We start from the raw sequence: 16276 nt of genomic DNA, 5'->3' as shown, positions 1-16276 counted from the left end.
ATCTTCCTGTGACCTCACCCGGAGGGACAGATCCTGAACCATCTGAGTAAGTTCTTGAATCTGACTAACTAGAAGCTGGCCAGGATTTGGCCCAATACCGGCGGGATTCATGAGGCCGACAAAATCTCCCAACTGAATAAGTGAAAAAATTAACTCCTGTTAATTAAAATTTTTTCTTTTGTCAGGCCGGTGATAATGTTATGATTCCTGTACTCCAGACCGGAGGAGATCTTATGGCAGAGGTCTGAGTACAGGGAAAATAAGCTGGTTGTGGGAGCAGGAGAGCCTAGTAACCCCTGGCACCCTAACTCCGTTGTCTCGCCCGTGTTATCAGAAATCCCCTGCGAGACTATGGTTGCTTGAGCCCATGGCAGCCGCGTTCGAAGGGCGGATTATGTCTGCCCAACCCCGATGCCCCCGCAGGTCTTAAAGGGAGACAAGGGGAAGTCCGAGACAGGGTGATAACAAGGGGCCCTCTGACTAAGCAACCAGGCCAGGGGTTACAAGCTAACTAACTTAAACCAAAGGTATGTGCGGACTAGCCGCCAGGGAAAAGGACAACCAAAGATCCCCTGATCCGTTACTCCTATCCAGCACCGCTGGATACCAGAGTGGATCTGTGGGAGCGGAATCCTCCGCAAAAGCTCCAGAACACAAGTAAACTAAATAATAAACAGTAAGCGGACAAGCCGCAACACACGGCTGAGCCGCGACTCACGAACACCACAAGATGTTAAAGGTGCTCGGTCAGACTCCAGGAACAGATGACAAACTTCCGAGTACAGGATCTCTGAGGACAGGAACAACCGGATTGAGCAGGACTGGAAACTCTCTGTAGCAGACACAGGCAAACAGGAAGCTATCACCGGCGTCTGTAAGGAGTCCTGAGGGTGCCTTTATTCAGGAACCCTCCAATCAAAATCCAGACAGGGTAATCAACTGAAATGCCGTGCAGCTTGCATGCTGCACGGCCAGCACACCATGAGGTAATCAGGACAGACCCAGCAACGGGGAACGCGGCTGAACGTGGCGTCCCCGTTGCTAAGGTCAGAGCGGCTCCGTGCGCCCGGCGTCTAGCGCTGCCAGGGAGCCGGCGGCTGTACGCGCACGGCGTCCCTGGTTGCTAGGCGCCGGGCCGCACCGACGAGCGGACCCCGGCGCCTAACACCTGTTGAGTTTCTGACTAGCCTACTTGAATTGGTTTTAAAGCAAAATTACTTAATGTATGGCTCAACATATTTTGCCCAAATAAATGGTACTGCTATTGGCTCAAATTTGGCGCTAGCATATGCCAATTTATATATGGCCATGTATGAACGTAATTTTGTTTTCCAGCAATATGGGCATAAATGCTTATTATATGTTAGATTCATCGATAATGTTTTTCTACTCTGGCCTGGCACTGGGAACGAAGTGACTAATATGATTAATTCTCTTAATACATTGGAAGAACCGATTAGATTCACGTATACCATGGATCTACAGTCGGTTAATTTTTTGAATGTTACTATATGGAGGGAGGGCTCAAAATTAAGTACCACGCTGTTTCAAAAACAGATGGATCAGAACACGTTGTTACAGGCTTCGAGCCAACTCCCCCCTACTTTAAAAGAAAGTCTCCCGATTTCCCAATTTTTGAGGGTACTCCGAATAAATTCTTCGAATGAACTTGCTCGCATACAAATTGACGAAATTAAATCCAGGTTCTTGCAGAGAGGGTACTCACCTAATACGCTGGAGAGGTGTATCAATAAAGTATATCATCGGTATAGACACCCTGTGGATAAAGTGTTTAAGAAGGCTCCTGAGAATCGAATAATACATGTGAGCACCTATGATCATACCTCACAGATTACGAAGAATATCTATGAACGACATTGGCCATTGTTGACCACAGATTCAAGTTTGAAACTACGTGGAGTTAAACCTCCAATGTGTGCCTACAGAAGTGGTCCTAATCTACGTCAGCTACTGATGCGCCCTACTATGCAGCCTACACATGGGTCCTCACATTGGCTACGCTCTGGAAAGACCGGCTACTTTAAATGTAAGGGGTGCACTACATGCAACTCAATGATACGTGGCAAAGAATTTCGCCATCCACATAATGGCACAAGAATACCTATTAAGAATAACCTGACGTGCACTAGTGCTTTTGTGGTCTTCCTAATTATCTGCTCCTGTGGCTTCTATTATATTGGGATGACCAAGAGATCATTCAGGGACAGAATGGCCAACCATAGATATTCCATTCGACAAGCAGTTGATGTTGGGGAAACTGACAGACCTGTGGCAAAGCATTTCCTCCGAGAAAATCACCGGGTTGCTTCATTATGGTGCATGGTCATTGATCGAGTTCTTACACTGAAGAAGTGCGAAGCACGGTGGATTTATAAACTTGATACTATCGCCCCACGTGGCCTTAATGAACACAATCCGTTGAACATCTTCATTCACTAGCTGAATGTGAAGGGGGAACTTCTGTATTGGGAATCAGTTAGTGATTCCTAATTTTATTGTGAGAGGCACTCTGTTATTTTTTCTGTTATTTTTTCTATTCTTTGTTTGTTGTTCATCAATGATAGTTTTGTAGTGTGTATTTTTTAATGTGTTTATCACCTATTTGGTGGCCTGTGTTTTGGTCTCTGCAGGGTCCTCTTATTTAGCATATTGTATACTGCCCAGCACATATGTATAGATATGCCCTATAAGGTACCAGTATGTCAGTGACTCATATACACAGACTATGCTAGTTCTAGCAATATGTCTATGATGTTTTTGCTATATTATTAACATGCATGCGTTTACTGGACTACTAGTATGTGGTGGTCTGAAAGTTTATTTACAGTAGATGGAATGCATATTACGATAACGGTGACACACATAATGAGTACTTCTGGGTATCGGCATTGGGCACTGATTTGTAATTGCACTATTTACTTAGTTACTGCTTAGACGCTTGATGTTTACTTGATTTGGCCGCCCTGATTTGAGCGATAGTGTGAAGTAGCATTGCATTGACACTATTTGCAGTGGAACGCACTCCCGTGTGGCGGTGGAGCGCAAGTGACGCGTTTCCGGCACTTCCGGGTGAGCGGTCCAAGCTTACAAGGCGATACAATTTGGACAGCATGGATAAGTTCATATACTGGTGTGTATTTGGGTGGTCACTGTTGGGTTTTTCCCTATATGGATGTTATATGTTATACATGGTATTGGTATCATTATTGGGGAGGTAGATGTTCCTCCCACTTTCGGTAATTAGACAATTAATTGATATTTGTTGTGCTATATAAGGGGACCCGGTAGGCAGTGTCAGTATGCTTATAGCTGGCATGCTGACTGGAGATCCCCTATGACTGTCTTGAGAAATGCCCTATGGGTCGAAATGTCAACATTCCGTTGGTGATTTGGATGTATCAATAAAGAGTCTTTTATATTCATTTGGATTGGCGAGTGCCCTCTGTTGGGATCATTGGATCTCACAACATACCTGGTATATATGAAGCCTTTTGGGGTTATCTTGAGGAGCACCCCTCGATTGATGTATACTTAGATGTGAGTGTATGTATATATATATATATATATATAGTTCCAAATGTGGTCGCACTCGCACAGAGGAGTATAACATCAACTGGGGTGACTCCCAAGAGGTCCAGAGTGTTAGTCCAGACTTTAACGTATAGAGAGACAGCATAAAGGGGCACTCACCAGAATTTTGCAAGTAAAAAGCATTGAAATTTTTTATTTATACTTATCAAGGTGATTTCACAAGGAGAGTTCTTTCAACGTTTCGATCTATCAGGATCATCGTCAGGAAAATACAGCAAAAGCAGCATGTACAAAAAGTTGCATCTGTTCATGTACACCAATATCCAATGGTCAATGCCTAACGGGCCTCCTAAAGTACCCCCTCTATATATATATATATATATATACACACTCAATATCAGAATGAGGGACCCCCTGTGCTATCAGTTTCACTATCCATGTAGACATGTAATGGTAATACCAGACTCTGAATTTGAGAATATATATATATTAGAGATGTGCGGCTGGCACTTTTCGTGTTTTGTGTTTTGGTTCTAATTCCATTTTCGTGTTTTGGTTTTGGCTTGGTTTTGCCAAAACCACTCTTTCATGTTTTGGTTTTGGTTTTGGATCTGGATGATTTTTTGGGAGAAAAAAATATAAACGGCTAAAATCACAGAATTTGGGGGTAATTTTGCTCCTGTAGTATTAATAACCTCAATAACAATCATTTCCACTCATTTTCAGTCTATTCTGAACACTGAACACCTCACAATATTGTTTTTAGGCCTAAAACTTGCACCGAGGTGGCTGTATGACCAAGCTAAGCGACACAAGTGTGCGGCACTAAAACCTGGCCCCTTGAGGAGTGGCACTGCAGTTGCAGACAAGATGGCACTATTCAAAAACTAGTCCCCAAACAGCACATGATGCAAAGAAGAAAAAGAGGTGCAATTAGGTAGCTGGATGGCCAAGCTAAGCGACACAAGTGTGCGGCTCAAACACCTGGCCCATCTAGGAGTGGCACTGCAGCGGCAGACAGAATGGCACTTAAAAAAACTAGTCCCCAAACAGCACATGATGCAAAGAAGAAAAAGAGGTGCAAGATGGAAATGTCTTTGGGCCCTCCCACCCTCCCTTATGTTGTATAAACAGGACATGCACACTTTAACAAACCAATAATTTCAGCGACAGGGTCTGCCACACGACTGTGGCTGAAATGACTGGTTTGTATGGGCCCCCACCAAAAAAGAAGTAATCAATCTCTCCTTACACAGACTGGCTCTACAGAGGCAAGATGTCCACCTCATCATCATCTTCAGCACAGACTAATGGAAGAACAGCACAGACAACAGCAAAGTTATATGAGCATTTTTCAAAACAGTCAAAAGATTAATGAAAGTTTATTCAGAATAGTAGACAATCAAAATGCTGCTACACGTGAACTCAATGCCACCCTCACTAACCTGAATGAAACACTCAGATGCATGCACCAACAGCAAACAACCAGCAGTTCTGGTACGACTACTCCAAATATCACGCCAGTCTCATCACCACCAAGACGGTCCACCAGAGCACGCCAACATGACAGTGCTAAAGGCAAAGGGCAGGACAAGCAGCCACCAAAAAAAACGTAACAAAAAAAAGTTAGACATTTGTGATAAGTAACTCAAAATAGTTAGCAAGTGTTTTTGATGCTTTACAAAATATCACACTTAGCTCCTTGCCCCTTTTTTTAACATCATTAATTATAAGTGCACCAAATTATTTGTAAAAAATAGTACGCACATTTATTCCTTTTCATTTTTTTGGGTATTGGAGGAGGAAAATGTTGATGGAGCCACACATACATGTTAGCAGGAAGTAAACTGACCACTTGATTTTTTTCAAATCATTACTCTTTCTAGATTCCAATCATTCTCTTAGCCTGCAGATACAATAATTGCCAGCCAGGCAGAATGTCTTTAGCAGGAAGTAAACTGACCATTTGATTTTTTTCAAATCATTACTCTTTCTAGATTCCAATCATTCTCTTAGCCTGCAGATACAATAATTGCCAGCCAGGCAGAATGTCTTTAGCAGGAAGTAAACTGACCACTTGATTTTTTTCTAATCATTACTCTTTCTAGATTCCAATCATTCTCTTTGCCTGCAGATACAATAATTGCCAGCCAGGCAGAATGTCTTTAGCAGGAAGTAAACTGACCACTTGATTTTTTTCTAATCATTACTCTTTCTAGATTCCAATCATTCTCTTTGCCTGCAGACAATCCAAATTACAATGTTAGTGATATATATCTTAGCTATCTTATCTATACAACATTACAAGATGAACACAATTGAGTGGCGTAAAAAGCTTGTAATATGTTGCCTTTGTTTTGTTTGAAAAACATTGTCCAAATGAATGTCAGTATTGTTGGGACAGGTTTGTGTGTGCTAAAAATTATTAAGCATGTTTTTACACATGATGCTGAAACAAACAAATATGTACTTTAAAAAAAAAACTGTTTATAATAATGCATATGTGTGGCAAACTGTGTATTTACTTACACATCATCAAGTTTACAGCATCAAACATTAGGAAATAAATTGTTCCGGATTACAGTAAGTTTGTGAGTCTTAAATATGATGGTGCATCACACATAGGGACACATGTATTCCTCAAGGCAAACATATTATATGTTGAGGAGTGTTTTTTGGGAACACAGGTTCTCAAACTCGGCCATCAGGAACCCACACAGTGCATGTTTTGCAGGTCTACTCACAGAATCACAAGTGACATAATTAGCTCCACCTGTGAACCTTTTTACATATGTCTGTGAGTAATTCATACACCTGTGCTTCTACTGGGTTACGAGAAAAACATGCACTGTGTGTGGTCCTGGGGGCCGAGTTTGTGAACCTGTGCGTTAGGACATTAGACACAATGATAAAGTGAAATACTAAATGGATGATGTGGGCTTGTAAGAAATTAGCACTGCAAGATTTCGAACACTTATCCAGACTTAATGCATGCCACTCATAATCTGTTGTTTTGATATTAAAAAGACACACAATACACATGCAACATTTGTTGATCATATAGCGAGGGTATGTTTGTATGTGTTAAGGAGACAGACACATTCTGAGTAATGTATTTAGACCAAAAAAACAAAACATCTATTTATGAAGACACAACAAATGAAATAAGCAAACCAAGCTTACCTTAGAAATAGCGATTGATGATCTGTTGCCTAACCTGCCTCCCTACATCAGTACTCCAAGTATCACCAGATGTCTCTAATTCCTCTGCTTGCTGGCTGCTTTCTTCCTCCTACTCCGCAACATGTGGCAGATGTTGTTGCAAACACATGTTATGAAGAAAGCAGCAGCAGAACACAATTTGAGTCACCTTGGAGGGACTATACAACAAAAGGCCACCAGACTTAGCCAGACACCGAAACCTAGATTTCAGCACACCAAAACATCTTTCTATCACATTCCGCGTGGACTTATGTGCATTATTGTAATTGTGTTCAGCAGGGGTATCAGGTCGGGACAATGGAGTTAGAAGCCAAGAGAAACAGCCATATCCTCCATCACCTAAAAGACAGATATAGTAACGTGATTCATGTGAAGATACAGCAACGCATAAGTAACACACTGTGGGGCAGATGTATTAACCTGTAGAAGGCATAAGGAAGTGAAAAACCAGTGATATGTGCAAGGTAATAAAGGCAGCAGACAATCTGTTCCTAAATGTTAATTTACATATTGGAGCAGATTGGCTGGTGCCTTTATCACCTTGCACAGATCACTGGTTTCTCACTTCCTTATGCCTTCTACAGGTTAATACATCTGCACCTGTATTTGGACAAAGTATACGCAGGCCTACACATATCAAATTACATACCCAGCAGCCAGCCATCTGGCATTTGTCCGTCCTCAAACTTATCAAAGAGGGATGACTGACAGAGGATGAAGGAGTCATGGCAGCCCCCAGGGTAACCAGCAACAACACTCATTATTTTGAGATTTGCATTACAAACCACCTGCACATTTGTGGAGTGTTCAAAATGGCGGTTTGTATATATGTGCTGCCTGCCCCTAAGCGGTCTCAGCTGAATGTGTGTGCAATCTATGGCTCCAAGCACATTGGGCATACCAGCCAGCTCATAGAAATCTACCCTGACGGCATGCCACTGAGACTCCTGGGTAGGGAAGCAGATTGAGGCCTCGATGTGGGGCTGCAAAACAGCCAAAACCTGTGTGTATATTTTAAAGAACAATAAACATGAGATTTTAGGACAGAACTGGCCACCGAGAAATTAAAACAAACACAAAACAGAAGAGGTAGTTAGGTATACATCACCTGTGCTAAGATTCTGGAAAATGAGGGCTGTGAGATTCCTATGACATCCCCAGACACAGCCTGAAAGCTGCCAGTAGCCAGAAAGTGTTACACAGCCAGGAGTTTGTGCAGGCCTGAGACAGGGCGAGAGCGTGCTGTCTCAGGGTCTAGGCCCAGTTTGACAAGGTCATACAGACGGAAAATGTTGTTACGATTTAGACGGAACATCTGTATGACCTTATCATCGGACAATGCGCTTAAGTTTAAACGCCCCCTAAAAAAACGAGGCCTGCGCAGCCTCCGCGGAACCTGTACAACCTGCTGACCATGTTCAGTTTCTTGGCCCTGGGTACTTACAGGCTGATGTCTGAGTCTGAGGAATCCCACAGCACACAAAAGATCACTGGCCCACAGTCCTGCTGCCATTTCTGAGTGTAGGTGTATTGAAATGGGCCTAACATCCTTTTATAGGCATCCTAATTCAGGTGTGAGTGATTTTTTATTTGCAACACATGTTAACACGACTGAAAAAAGCAGTTCTATTTTTTTGCCGCTTTTTTAAACGAATTGCAAAAAAATACGACCGCATTTGAGCCCTTAGAGACTAACACCCAAATACGAATGAATAGTGAATTCCCGTATTCTATGAAATAACAACCGCGTTTGACCGATGGTCTATTCATTCGTATTTCGGGACGTTGTCATTCAAACCATTACGAATAGACCAGACACTGCCGAGATTGGTGCTTAGTGAATTCCCGGATTGGGACTTAGAAAAAAAAACACAAATCGACCAAACTCGGATTTTTAGTAAATACTGGCCATGGTCGGCACATGAAAATGTTCGACACATGAAAATGTCGACATGAGTTTTTTTAACTTTTTTTGGTGTCGTTTTTTGCGTAAAGTGAATGGGAACCCCAATTAGTGCACCGCGTTCCCTCGCATGGCTCGCTTTGCTCGCCATGCTTCGGGCATGGTGCCTTCGCTTCGCTCGGCACAGATTACCATTCCAGTCGTAGTTTACGTGGATCGTAAAGTATGGAAAAGTTCCCCAAAAGAAAAAAAAAAGTTAAAAAACTCATGTCGACCTTTTCATGTGTCGACCTTTCATGTGTCGACCATTTTCATGTGCCGACCATGTGTCCATGTCGACCATGTCAATGTCGACCAATAGTGGTCGACCTAATGACTGTCGACCATAACATGGTCGACCATGTGAACGGATACCGTGATGATTGACAGTGGCTCCAGTGACGGAGCCGCTTGCCAATCACATCCCTCCTCACTGACAGGGGCGTGCTTTCATGGGTGAAAGCACGTCCCTGTGTCACAGCGGCACTTCTAATGGTGCCGCTTCTTCATTGATTTCCAACGAGCTTCCACAGCCCGCAGCATGGCCCCGCCCCCCGTTTTGTCCCCTGTCCCATTGACTGCTGGAGGCACCACTGTTGGTGCCTCCCAAAGTCAATTTAAAAGCCAAGCTGCTTTAAATAATATGAAGCAGATACTTATGACACAGAATGCGTCATAAGTATCTTCTTTATATTATTTTAATCATTAATGGAATCACTAATGGCAGGGGAGGCACTGCCTCCCCTGACTACACGTCCCTGGGACACACCTCTAACACCAACATAGTTGTCAAGGCCTCAGTTATCTGCTTTGCAAAAGGATGACTGCTGTCATATTTCATCTTCCTCACAAAGGACTGTTGGACAGTCAATTGCTTACTGGAAGTAGTACAAGTGGTCTTCCGACTTCCCCTCTGGGAAGACGATCGACTCCCAGCAGCAACAACAGCAGCGGCGGCAGCAACAGCAGGCCTACCACTCAAGAAGGAATCCCGGTTAGGAGAGGACTCCTCAGTCTTGACAGTGACATGGCCTGCAGGACTACGGACGTTCCTGACTGAGGAGGAAGTTGACACAGAGGGAGTTGGTGGTGTGGCTTACAGGAGCTTAGGTACAGGAGGAAGAAGGGATTTAGGTGTCAGTGGACTACTTACGCTTTTACCCAAAGTTTCTGAACTTGACAGTGACTTCTGATGAATGCGCAGCAGGTGACGTATAAGGGAGGATGTTCCTAGGTGGTTAACATCCTTACCCCTACTTATTACAGATTGACAGAGGCAACAGATGGCTTGACACCTGTTGTCCGGATTTGAGGAGAAATAATTCCAAACCGAAGAGGTGGCTTTTTTGGTAGTTTGCCCAGGCATCACAATGGGCTTCTTCATCCCAAGGACAACAAGTGTCTCCCCCGGTGCCTGACTTAAGCAAACCACATCACTATCAGAATCATCATCGTCAACTTCCTCCTCATCGCCAGCAACACCCATATCCTCATCCTGGTGTACTTCAACAGTGACATCTTCAATTTGAATATCAGGAACTGGACTGCGGGTGCTCCTTCCAGCACTTGCAGGGGGCATGCAAATAGTGGAAGAAGCCACCTCTTCCTGTCCAGTGTTGGGAAGGTCAGGCATCGCAACTGCCGACACACTTGGACTCTCCTTGGGGATTTGTGATACCATCTCACAGCGCACAGTTCTTTTCTGTGCTCTTTCCAGCTTAACTCTTTTAATTTTTCTAGCAGGAGGATGAGGGCTTCCATCGTCATGTGAAGCTGAACCACTAGCCATGAACACAGGCCAGGGCCTCAGCCGTTCCTTGCCACTCCGTGTCGTAAATGGCATATTGGCAAGTTTACGTTTCTTCTCAGGCAATTTCAATTTCTTTTTTTGGTTCTTTTTACTGAACTTTGGCTTTTTGGATTTTACACACCCCCTACTATCACATTGGGCATCAGCCTTGGCAGATGACGTTGATGGCATTTCATCGTCTATGTCATGGCTAGTGGCAGCAGCTTCAGCACTAGGAGGAAGTGGTTCTTCTTGATCTTTCCCTATTTTCTCCTCAAAATTTTTGTTCTGCATTATTTTTCTGGAGTTATAGAACACAATATGCGGCACAGGAATGGCTGATGGCTGATGGCCAAGACACTACCACTGGTATGATGCAGCACAACACAGCAACACTGTAAGGGACTTGTTGTTGTTGTTGTTGTTGTTGTTATTATTATTATACGGCAGCAGTGGACATATAGCAACAGCATATACCACTGTAACTGCCTGGTCACTGGAATGACTGATGTCCAGGACACTACCACTGGTCTGCTGCAGCACTACACAGCAACACTGTAAGGGACTTGTTGTTGTTATTATTATTATCATTATTATTATTATAATACGGCAGCAGTGAACATATAGCAGCAGCGTATACTACTGTGACTGCCCGGTCACTGGAATGACTGATATCCAGGACACTACCACTGGTCTGATTCAGCACAACACAGCAACACTGTAAGGGACTTATTATACAGTAGCACTTCACATATGACAGCAGAGGACACCACCACTATGAATGGTCAATGTACTGACTGATGCCCATGACACTACCACTGGTCTGATGCAGGACAACACAGCAACACTGTAAGGGACTTATTATACAGCAGCACTGGACATATGGCAGCAGAGGACACCACCACTGTGAATGATGCAGCACAACACACCACCACTGAACTGATGCAGCACAACACAGCACTACTGGACAGCACTGGACATATGGCCGCATAGGACACAAGCACTGTGACTTGACAGATTCAGCACAAGACACGGACACCGAGGACACTGAGAGAACGGAGACACGTCCTCTCTCTATACTCTCCAATGCCAGAGTGAAAACGGCGGGGACGCGCGGCTCCTTAGATGTAATCCAAACCCCGCGAGAATCCGACAGTGGGATGATGACGTTTTGCCTCGTTCTGGTTTCCGAGTCAGGTGGGAAAACCCAAGCCATGCTCGGAACCGGACTCGAATGGTGAAGTTCGGTACGGTTTGGTTCTCAGAGAACCGAACCCGCTCATCTCTAATATATATATATATATATATATATATATACATACATACATATATACATATATATATATATATATATATATATATACACACACATATAAATATAGTATCCATATGCGGCGGCACTCAGAATAAAACATGCCAGACAGGTTTAGTTACCAACATTTCAATGCTCAATAGGTTGCATATTTGTCAGGGTGCAGAACGTTCTGCACCCTGATGAAAATGCAACCTATTGAGCATTGAGACGTTGGTAACTAAACCTTCCTGGTCTGTTTTATTCTGAGTGCCGCCACATATGGATACTACATTATGCTACACACATTGATGCAGCTTGGATTGGAGGGCACCGGCTATTGACTGCTTTAGCTAACTGTTTATGTATTGTAGCACTGTAAGGGTACAAGGTGCCGTTTCCTGGGGTAAATGGCAGCACGCAGCAGCTGAGGAACCACACAAGTCCAGTTTCTGGTACAACTGGCCCCAGCCAGTTTTATTATACAGAAAATAAAACAAACACCAAAAGAAAATACCTTGCCTGTCCGGCACTAACTAAACACAAGATGTTCCTAACTATCACTAAACAAAAACACAGAGTTCTCCAGTAAACACTGTATAGCTCACTTGTATCAGGAAGCGTGTTTCTCTCACAGAGATCCTGCAGTCTTCCCAGGCAGTCTGCACACATTAATCAGGCTAGAAGCCCTATAAGACTCTTGCACAGCTGAAAGCCCTGATTAGCCCTCTGTGAGGCCAAAGAGCCGAACTGGGCCCAATGTCTGGAACTCACCCTATCTCTCTCTCAGGGCCCTTATCCAGCTTTTCCAGCAAACTGAAAAGGTTCTAACAAAACAAAAGCATTTTCCTAGAAGTTTTCATTTTCTAAAACATGTAAGACAAGAACCTGGGACAAACATACCTGCCCTCAAACACTATCCCACTGTTCTTGTCACATATCCCCCTCCCCTGTTTCGACCTAGGGGCCGGAACACTTGTAGCCCCCAAACAGAAGATGCGGGACAATGTATCTGCGTTGGCCAATTGTGTACCCGGTCTATGTTCGACAGTAAACTTAAAATCCTGCATTGCTAGAAACCATCTAGTTACACGAGCATTCTTGCCTCTATTTACATACATCCATTTTAAAGGGGCATGATCTGTCACTAGTCTGAATTGTCTGCCCAAGAGGTAATATCTCAAGGTATCTAGTGCCCACTTAATGGCCAAAGCCTCCTTTTCCACAATGGCATACCTTTTTTCATGCTCATTGAGTTTCCTACTCAAATAAACGATAGGGTGTTCGTCCCCATCTCTGGTTTGGGAAAACACAGCCCCTATCCCTACCTCTGAGGCATCTGTCTGTACCAAAAATTATTTTGAAAAATCTGGTGTTATCAATACCGGTTGTGAACACAAAGCCACTTTTAACGCTTGGAACGCTTTTTCTGCATCAGGGTTCCATTTCACCATATTTGACTGCTTCCCTTTGGTAAGGTCTGACAACGGCACCGCTGTGGCCGCAAAATTGGGAATAAACTGTCTATAGTACCCAGTTATTCCCAAAAAAAGCCCTTACCTGTTTTTTATTCACTGGATGAGGCCAGTTTTGAATAGCATCAATTTTATTCAATTGGGGCCTAATCAGACCTCTGCCTATGGTAAAGCCCAAGTATTTGACCTCTTCCATTGCAAGGCAGCACTTCTTTGGGTTAGCAGTTAACCCTGCCTCTCTGAATGAGTCCAGTACTGCTTGTACTTTAACCAAATGGGACCCCCAGTCTGTACTGTGAATTACCACATCATCCAAATAGGCAGCTGCATATTTTCTATGGGGCCTCAAAATTTTATCCATCTCCCGTTGAAAGGTTGCTGGAGCCCCATGCAACCCAAAGGGTAACATCTTATACTGGTACAGCCCCTCCAGAACCAAAAAGGCTGTTTTTTTCTTTTGCGCTATCAGATAAAGGTATTTGCCAGTAACCTTTGGTCAGGTCCAACGTGGTGAGAAACCTGGCTGTTCCCAGCCTTTCTATAAACTCATCCACACGGGGCATGGGGTATGCGTCAAACTTGGACACCTCATTTAACTTACGAAAGTCATTAGAGAAGCGTATGCTACCGTCGGGCTTCGGGATGAGAACTATGGGACTGGACCACTCACTGTTAGATTCCTCTATGACTCCAAGTTCTAACATGGTTTTAACTTCTTTAGAAACAGCTTCTCGCTGAGCTTCAGGAATCCTATATGGCTTTAAATGAACCCTGACCCCTGGTTCTGTGACAATGTCATGTTGTATTATGGTCGTTCGGACAGGCAGCTCTGAAAATATCTCCCTATTTTGGATGAGAAATTCTTTAACCTGATTGTTCTGATCAGCTGATAATGTCTCTGACACCTTTACTGTGGGAAGCAACCGAGGTGAAGACACCAAAGGGCAAGGCTCCGCTGACAGAGACAACCTATCTTTCCAGGGTTTGATTAAGTTAACATGGTAGATTTGTTTGGGTTTTCTCTTTCCCGGCTGGTATACTTTGTAATTAACCTCATTCACTTTTTCCCTAATCTCAAATGGACCCTGCCAGTTATCTAGGAATTTGCTTTCCACAGTGGGTACCAAAACAAGAACTCTATCTCCAGGAGCAAATTCCCGTATCTTGGCACTCCGGTTATAGACCCTCTGTTGAGCACTTTGGGCCTGTTCCATGTGCTCTCTGACAATAGGTACCACGGCTGCAATCCTATCCTGCATTTGTGTTACATGTTCAATAACGCTTCTATAAGGAGTGGGCTATCCTTCCCACGTCTCTTTGGCAATGTCCAACAGCCCTCTGGGGTGTCTACCATACAACAAATCAAATGGAGAAAACCCCGTAGAGGACTGAGGAACTTCTCTGATGGCCATTAACAAGTAGGGCAACAAACAATCCCAGTTTTTCCCATCTCTCTCAACAACCTTTTTTAACATACTTTTTAATGTTTTATTAAACCTTTCCACCAACCCGTCAGTTTGGGGATAGTAGATGGACGTCCTGAGGTGAGTGACCTTAAATAATTTGCACAATTCTTTCATGATCCTTGACATAAATGGAGTACCTTGGTCAGTCAAAATTTCTTTTGGTATTCCCACTCTACTAAAAACCTGCACCAGCTCCCTAGCTATCGCCTTGGTTGTGATAGTGCGTAAAGGGACAGCCTCAGGATATCGAGTGGCATAGTCCATAATTACCAGGATATACTGATGCCCCGAGCAGACTTTAACAAGGGGCCCACGAGATCCATGGCTATTCTGTCAAACGGGACCTCTATAATAGGCATGGGAACTCGTGGGCTCCTGAAATGGGGTCTAGGGGCATGGTACTGGCATTCAGGACAGGAAGAACAATATTCAGACACTTCTTTATAAACCCCTGGCCAAAAGAACCTTTGTAAAACTCTTTCAGTGGTTTTTTCTGCCCCTAAATGTCCTGCGGTAACGTGACTATGAGCTAAATCTAGTACCGTTCTCCGATAAGGCTGGGGAACTACCAGCTGTTCCATCACATCCTCACCCCTTTTGACAATGTGGTACAAGAGCTCATTACAGATGGCCATGTGGGGATACATAACCCTGTCACCTGGTACCACAGGTTCCCCATTAACAACCTTAACATTCTCTCTAGCCTTTATTAAGGTACGATCCTTTAACTGTTCAGACGCAAACAGATCCTTCTTTACCTCCAGGTCAGGCACGCTTTCAGTTCTAACTACTATGTCTCTGTTCCCAGCAAGAGGGTCCTCACTGGACTCCCCATCTGACACTTCCCCAGCCAAACTAGCAAAAGGCAAAGGGTCAGAAAGTTCCGAAGACACATGTACATCCATAAAATCACCGGTATTATCAACTGGCTCTTTACTTCTCACATCTGTTGATAACCGTGATTCCCACAGTTTTAAAAATGAGGAAAATCCCTCCCTATTATGGCCTCATGCACCAAGATGGGGACCAGTCCTACTTTAACAATTGCTGACCCACAACAAGTTTCTATATTCACTTCAGCAGTGACATAATGTTGGGTATCCCCATGTATGCAAGTTACCCCAATAGGTATTTGCTGGACCTTTAAGGGGTTCACTAACCCAGCTTTCACGAGGGTAACTAAACTTCCTGAATCTAGCAAGGCCTCTACCCGGTTACCCTCTAAGAACAGATCACACATTTGTTTTTCCAGCTCAGGTGAAGGTACCACAGTACAGGCTAACCTAGCAAAGAAAGACATTCTGGGACATTCAAAGGCAGCATCACATTGCATGGGTTCTTGTGTGACTGGGCAATTGGCAATAACATGACCTGGCATACCACACCTAAAACATTTAACCACACGATTATCAACCCGTTTGGGCAGCATAGACCGTTCTAGCCTCATTGGCCTGTCTCCAGGGCCAGTGTTTACAGTCTCTCCAGCCTTGCTTTCTCTTAACCGCCCAGCAACGTTTTCCCACGGAACAGTCTTACCAG

Source organism: Pseudophryne corroboree, chromosome 5 (assembly GCF_028390025.1).
Source record: "Pseudophryne corroboree isolate aPseCor3 chromosome 5, aPseCor3.hap2, whole genome shotgun sequence".
Classification (NCBI taxonomy): domain Eukaryota; kingdom Metazoa; phylum Chordata; class Amphibia; order Anura; family Myobatrachidae; genus Pseudophryne; species Pseudophryne corroboree.
The sequence above is the reverse complement of the archived record's forward strand: the minus strand, read 5'-3'. Positions refer to the sequence as shown.